We start from the raw sequence: 7,991 nt of genomic DNA on the forward strand, positions 1-7,991 counted from the left end.
TACCAAGTCCATTGCTTGGTCATATTCTGTGATAACATTAGGAACTGAAATGCTAAATTCTGTCTTCAGTTTCTACTATGTGAAGTTTTTTTACATGTGTATAAGATTTCAGAAGTAGCCTTTTACCAAGCCCAAATGAGATGGAGCCCTTTCTGTCCCTTCATTTAGGAGAGTTTCTCTCACAGTTGTTCCTTACTGTGATTCTCCAAAGAGTTGATTTCTCACATAGCTGAAAGACATTCTAGTCAAGGTTATCCATGTCGAAGTTTCTTTGAGTGGGGGCAGAAAGAGATCTGTAAAGGATTGCCATTTAAGACATAAAAGCTATAGCGTTTAAAGAATATGCTTTGGTTATCTGAAAAAATTACTCATGTGGAGCAATTATACAATCATTGTTAAGATATTCTGTGTCTTGGAAAGTCCCATGGTATTCACAAATTGTATTGTAACATAGTTCATGGTCTTAGATAGCAACAATGATATTTTAATCTTTCTTAATGAAATTACGTGAAATCAGACCATGGTGTATACACAGGCCACCATTCTTTGCTGAGGCATAGCCCTGTGTACCTTGTGGAGAGGCCATTGAGCACAACTACTGAAAATACAGACTCAGTGCTTTCCATCTGCCTTGGCTCAAACCTGCTCTGTCACTTATTATCTTGGCAAGTTGCCTAACTTGTCTGGTTCTCAGTTTCCTCTTTTGTAAAGTAGAAATAATAATTGTACCTACTTCTTAGGATTGTTTGAATAAAGTAATTCATGTAAATACTGGTATAATGTTGCCTAAACACAAAGTGAATGCACACTGACTTTTTGAGTGGTATTAGCAGTTATTATTATTCGGTCAGTAGGCACATCCTCCTGTTAGTTTTTATAGTAATAAGCTTTCTTTAATGATCAGCTTTGGTTTTTTTCACATTAAGTAAACATTCAGGGGTTCTTTTCATCAATATGAATTACATTAAAATAATACTATGGTTTTTTCCTTCTAAATAATCTTAATGATCTGCAACACACTGAATGGCCTGACTGTGTATTTTCACAATAACCTGAAGGCTGACTGCTGTTGCAGTCATCACAGTTGTGTTTTGTGTGGTGCTGCTTTATATGCAATAGCTTTCCTACTTCCTTGGTTCCCTTGGAAATACTATCACAAAGGTGACTGACTCCATGGACTTCACCTGGTGATATTATGTGCTTTTGATAGCATGCTTACCTTGTTCTGCAAGCCCAGTGTGCTCTGTTTGTTGAGACATTCACTAGACATGAAAGTCAGCTTCAGTTTGTTAAAATTAACCAAGTGGCCACACTGATAGGATCTACCAGGCTCCTTGTCTGTGGCCTCATCTGATAACATGGAAATTTTGCTCAGCTTTCAGGCCATTACTATTGTCCTTGCCATCCTTGCCATTGCCATCCTTTATATTGGCATATACCACATGTGTCACTTTGAAGCTAAAGGAAGCCCCAAGAAAAACCTTTTCTCAGAAAGTAAACTGGATCCCTCCTAGATACTGTCATCTCACTGAAGAGACAAATCCTGACCCAGAAGAACTTTTGCCTCTTTCTGATAATGAATTTCTCCCACATCTTTCATTAAACCTTCTTCAGTCACTTCATGATTATTTTTGTAGAGGATCTCATTCCCAAGGAGATTCTACCTTTGTTCATGAGGAGTGTCATATTTGGGGCAGGCTTTATCTGCCCATAGATATGTGATGATTTATCACATACCTTCTTGCAGGGATCAAAGATTTAAAACTCTTACCTGGCTGAGGAAATGAAGAACCTGACTATATCAGTAGTTTGAAAAAAATGACATCATTTATTAAGAGACAAAAATTCAGAGTCCTAGACATTATACAAGATTCAGCAGAAAAATAATGGAAATAAGAAATGAAGGGGAAAATGAGAGCTGAGCAATGTGGTATTTTAAATTTGAGCTTTTGAGTTTTGTACCCCTGAGCATTCTCATTTGAGCCTCAGCAGAGCTATAGAAGAAAAAAGGTGGCTTTCTGTGAATGGGTAGTTTTGCTTTGCCCTGGCATTTAAAATTCTTATCACCTTTACCATGAAGAAGAGTTACTCGAGAATTCTTAAAGCCAGGTTTCCAAAACCCTTGGCTCAAAGATTGAGTCCTGGAATTTCAGAGTGCTATTAAAATTTCATGGTCATTACCATTATGGTAGATGGTGTGCCCACCTTCAAAAATTATACCAGCCTGCTGTTTATTACACTGGGAAGGAGGTGAATCAAAATGCTCCCCTTAATGTAAGTATATCTTCCAATATTACTACTTAACCTACCCACAATATGGGTTTTTTATACTTTCATAATTAAATAAGTAAAATCTGTTATATATACTCTTCAAAATAAGTCATTCTAAATAGACGAGTTTTTACTGTTTATTCAAAAATACTAAAACCCTGTGGGATAGAAATATTTCTAAAATATAAGTGTCATCACACTTTCTTAGGCAAAGTGTACAGGACAGAATTTGTCTTTCTGCCATTAGCTCAGGCCCTTTATTGTAGTGTGCTTACCGTATATACTTTAATAGTGATAACAAATGTATTGAGTGCTTATTATGTGCCAAGTGTATTTTACACAAAATCTCAAGTAATTCTCAAATCACCTTTGAAGGAAAGACTCTTCTATCTTATCATTATAGATGAGAAAAGGAGGCTCTGCCTTCAGAGCTGTGTACTTTAAGATTCTGTCTCTCATGTACTGTCTTTACATGATTTATTTCACAGAGTATACCAAGTAGAAAATCCTTTTTGGCTTCACAGAATATACCAAGTAGAGTATCATTTTCAGCTTAGCTATATAGTCCCAGGAACAATGTATATGTAAGAAAGTGATACTCTCACTTCAGGGCAGTTTGAGGGTTGTCAAGCTATTTGCTTCTATGTTCAATGAATCAGAATGGAATCTGTTGGAGCTCCTGTCTCTATCAGATTCTAGTCTATCTACATCTTCCCACTTTTTAATCACTACTTCCCTTATAGTAGAAGATACTATAGTATCTTCTCTTCTTCGGGCAAAAAAAAAAGTTTGTTAAAAGTCATATATAAGGGACTTCCACCAAGATGGAGGCGTAGGTGGAAGCATTGCACCTTCTCACACAACGAAGTTTAAAAACAACAAAGTTTTAGCAACAAAAACGCAGCCAAACCACAGAAAATTGAACTACATGGAATTCTGACAACAACAAACCCTTCAGCCAAACCAGTAAGAGTGGCAGAGCCAGCAGCAGAGCGGGGTCAGGCAGGAAAGATCCACCAGAGCGACCTGGTACGTTACCCAGGTGCACCAGCAGCCATGGGCGAATCCCAAGTGTGGAGAAGTGGGCAAACCCACTGAGGGTGCAAGGCGCTGGACCCATTGAGGGCTGATCGTGGTCACACATTCACGTGCAGATAAACCAGTGAAGGAGCTAGCAGTGAGACTGACCTCACACTGAGCTGGACCTTGCAGGCCCCAGTGGCAGGAAGCAGCAGAGGGAGCCTCCATTGTCCCTCTCTGACCCTGCCCCCACATACAGCCTCACAAAACAGCGCCCCGAGCGGCCCCACCCTGGTGAACAACTAAGACTCCGCTCCTCATACTTAACGGGTGCAAACAGACCAAAACATGGCTCAAGAACAACTCAGAGCCCCAGAGCTGGTAAATCTAAGTGACGAAGAAATAACCAAACTTTCAGATGCACAGTTCAAAACGCTGGTGATCAGGATGCTCACAGAACTCATTGATTTTAGTCACAAATTAGAGGAACATATGAAGGCTAAACTAATTGAAATGAATGGAAATGCACAGGAAACCAATAGTAATGGAAAGGAAACTGGGACTCAAATCAAAGGAGTGGACCAGAAATAGGAAAAAAATGACCAAACAGAAAAGGATGAAGAAATAAGAATTCAAAAAAATGAGGAGAGGCTTAGGAACCTCCAGGACATCTTTAAATTTTCCAACATCAGAATTATAAGGGTACCAGAAGGGGAAGAGGAACAGCCACGAGTGGAAAACTTATTTGAACAAATAATAAAGAACTTCCCAAACCTGGCAAAGGAAATAGACTTCCAGGAAATCCAGGAAGCTCAGAGAGTCCCAAAGAAGTTGGACCCAAGAAGAAACATACCAAGGCACATCATCATTACATTAGCCAAGGTTAAAATGGGGAGAATCCTAGAAGCAGCAAGAGCTAAGGGGACAGTCACCTACAAAGGAGTTCCCATCAGACTGTCAGCAGATTTCTCAAAAGAGAACTTACAGGCCAGAAGGGGCTGGAAAGAAATATCCCAAATCATGAAATCCAAAGACCTACATTTAAGATTGAGCTATCCAGCAAAGCTTTCATTTGGAATGGAAGGGCAGATAAAATGCTTCTCAGATAAGACCAAATTCAAGGAGTTCATCATCACCAAGCCCTTATTATATGAAATGTTAAAGGGACTTATCTAAGAAAAAGAAGATAAAAAAGATGAACAGTGAAAGGACAGCAAACTCACAGTTAGTAACAACCACACCTAAAACAAAAGCAAACTAAGAGGACAGCTAGATCAGGAGCAGAACCATAGAAATGAAGATCAACTTCCACCAAGACGGAGGCATAGGTGGATACGCCGTGCCTTCTCACACAACCAAGTTTAGAGACAACTAAATATTAGAAACAGAAAACACAGCCAGAACACAGAAAATTGAACTTTTCGGAAGTCCGTTAACAACAAATTCTTCAGCCTGACCGGTAAGGGGAGAAACCAGCAGCTGGTGGAGCAGGGTTGCACAGGAAAACTCGGTCAGACAGACTCAGGTACAGGGTTGGACCTAGTGAGCCACCGAGCGAGCGACCAAGCGAGCAACCGCGGGGGAAACAGCGAGGGAGCAGGGCTGGGGGTTGACTGTGGTCGCGCATTTGTGTGCGGATAGATAAGCGAGGGAGTGGGCTATTGGACCGGGACCCAGCGGGTCCCCGTGGCAAGTGGCAGGGAGAGCACCGCCATTTCCCTGCTCTGACCCCACCTCCACATACAGTGTCATAACCCAGCGACTCTGAGTGGCCCGGCCCAGGGGAACCATCTAAGGCTCTACTCCTCCCCAGCGGCACGAAACAGCAGAGGGTGCCGCCATTTCCCCGCTCTGACCACGACCCCACATACAGCATCACAACCCAGCCACCTGGGAGTCCAAGGCTCCGCTCCTTACACTTAAAGGGCGCAAACAGACCAAAAATGGCTCAAGAAGATCTCAAAGCCCCAGAGCCTATAAATCTAAGTGATGAAGAAATAGCAAAACTCTCAGACGCACACTTTAAAACACTGGTGATCAGGATCCTCACAGAACTGGTTGATTATAGCCACAAATTAGACAAACATATGAAGGTGAAACTAATTGAAATGAATGGAACTGCACAGGAAACCAATAGCGATGAAAAGGAAACTGGAACTCAGATCAATGGAGTGGACCAGAAGAAAGCAAATAATGGCCAAACAGAAAAGAGTGAAGAAGCAAGAATTCAAAAAAATGAGGAGAGTCTTAGGAACCTCAAGGACATCGTTAAATGCTCCAACATCCGAATTATAGGGGTACCAGAAGGGGGAAAGGCACAGCCACCAGTGGAAAACTTATTTGAACAAATAATAAAGGAGAATTTCCCCAATCTGGCAAAGGAAATAGACTTCCAGGAAATCCAGGAAGCTCAGAGAGTCCCAAAGAAGTTGGACCCAAGAAGGAACACACCAAGGCACATCATCATTACATTAGCCAAAAAATAAAATGAAGGAGAGAATCCTAGAAGCAGCAAGAGCTAAGGGGACAGTCACCTACAAAGGAGTCCCCATCAGACTGTCAGCAGATTTCTCAAAAGAGACCTTACAGGCAAGAAGGGGCTGGAAAGAGGTATTCCAAGTCATGAAATTCAAAGACCTACAACCAAGATTGCTCCATCCAGCAAAACTTTCATTTAGAATGGAAGGACAGATAAAGTGCTTCTCAGATAAGATCAAATTCAAGGAGTTCATCACCATCAAGCCCTTATTATATGAAATGTTAAAGGGACTTATCAAAGAAAAAGAAGTTAAGGAAACATGAACAGTGAAAGGACAACAAACTCACAGTTATTAACCACACCTAAAACGAAAGCAAACTAAAAGGACAGCTAGATCAGGAGTGGAAACATAGAAATGAAGATCTCAAGGAGGGTTAGCAACAGGGGAGTGGGAGGAGGAGAAGGGGGGAGAAGGTACAGAAAATAAGTAGCATAGACAGTAGATAGAAAATAGATGGGGGAGGCAAGAATAGCATGGGAAATATAGAATCTAAAGAACTTGAGACACATGGTCATAAACTAAAGCGGGGGTAATGGTGGGGACGGGAGGTAGGGTGGAGGGGAATGAAGGGGGGAATAGAACAACTGTAACAGCATAATCAATAAAAAAATTTTAAAAAAAGATGAAGATCATATGGAGGGTTATCAACAGGGGAGTGGGAGAAGGAGAAGGGGGGAGAAGGTACAGAAAATAAGTAGCATAGATGGTAGGTAGAAAATAGATGGGGGGCAAGAATAGTATGGGAAATATAGAATCTAAAGAACTTGAGACACGTGGTCATAAACTAAAGGGGGGGAAATGGTGGAGGAGGGGGTGTACAGGGTGGAGGGGAATGAAGGGGGGAATAGAACAACTGTAATGGCATAATTAATAAAATATATTTTAAAAAGTCATATATAAAAGAATTAAAAAAAAGAGTAGATAGATTTTTAAAATAGCTTCATTGAGATATAATTTACATACCATATAATTCATCCATTTAAAGTGTGGAATGCCCTGGCTGGTGTAGCTCAGTGGATTGAGCGCAAACCTGCAAACCAAAGAATGGCGGTTCGATTTCCAGTCAGGGCGCATGTGTGGGTTGCAGGCCAGTTCCCAGCGGGGGACCCACAAGAGGCAACCATACATTGATATTTCTCTCCCTCTCTCCTTCCCTTCCCCTCTAAAGATAAATAAATAAAATCTTTTTTAAGAAGTGTGCAATTCAGTGGTTCTTAGTATATTTACATATGTGTGCCATCATCACTACACTCAATTTTAAAACATTTTAACCACCTAAAAATAATAACATACCCTTTAACTATTGCCCTGCTATTTGCCTATCCCCTCCTTTAGCTATAGGCAACCATTTCTACTTTTTCTCTTTATAGAATTCCCTATTTTGAACTTTACTATGAGTGTAATCATATAAATTTATTTTTTTTGTGACCGGCTTCTTTACTTAACACAGTGTTTTTAAGGTCCACCCATGCTACAACATGTGTCAGTACTTTATTCCTTTTACAGCCAAATAATCATCCACTGTGTGGATATATACTCTTTGTTTACCCATTTATCAGTTGATGAACATTTGGGTTGTTAACACATGTTGGCTATTAAGGAATAATGTTGCTGTGAACCTTAACATACTAGTTTTTGCATGGACATGTATTTTTATCTCTTTTGGGTGTGTACCTAGGAGTGTAATATCTGTGTCATATGGTACATGTTTCACATTTTGAGACACACTGTTTTCCAAAGTGGCTGCACCACTGTACATTTCCACCAATAATGACAAAGATTCCAGTTTCTTCAAATCTTTACCAACACTTGCTATTCTTTTTTTTGACTTTAGCCATTCTTATGTGCATGAATAACATCTCACTGTAGTTTTGACTTGCATTTCCTTGATGATTAATGATGTTGTTGAGCATCTTTTCTTATGCTATGGGCCATTTGTATATGCTCTTTGGAGAAGTATCTATTCACCACATTTGTCCAGTTTTTATTGGGTTATTTGTCTTTTTATTGTTCAGTTGTAATAGTTCTTTGCATACTTTTGATATGATTTATTATCAGATGTATTATGGATAATTTTTTCTCTAATCTCTGTGCTGTCTTTTCATTTTTTAAATAATTTTGGAAAATGTGAGCCCTACTACTTTGTTCTTGTTTTCCAGG

This window comes from Artibeus jamaicensis, unplaced genomic scaffold (genome assembly GCF_021234435.1).
Source record: "Artibeus jamaicensis isolate MK-2021 breed Jamaican fruit bat unplaced genomic scaffold, CSHL_Jam_final scaffold_666, whole genome shotgun sequence".
Taxonomy (NCBI): Eukaryota; Metazoa; Chordata; class Mammalia; order Chiroptera; family Phyllostomidae; genus Artibeus; species Artibeus jamaicensis.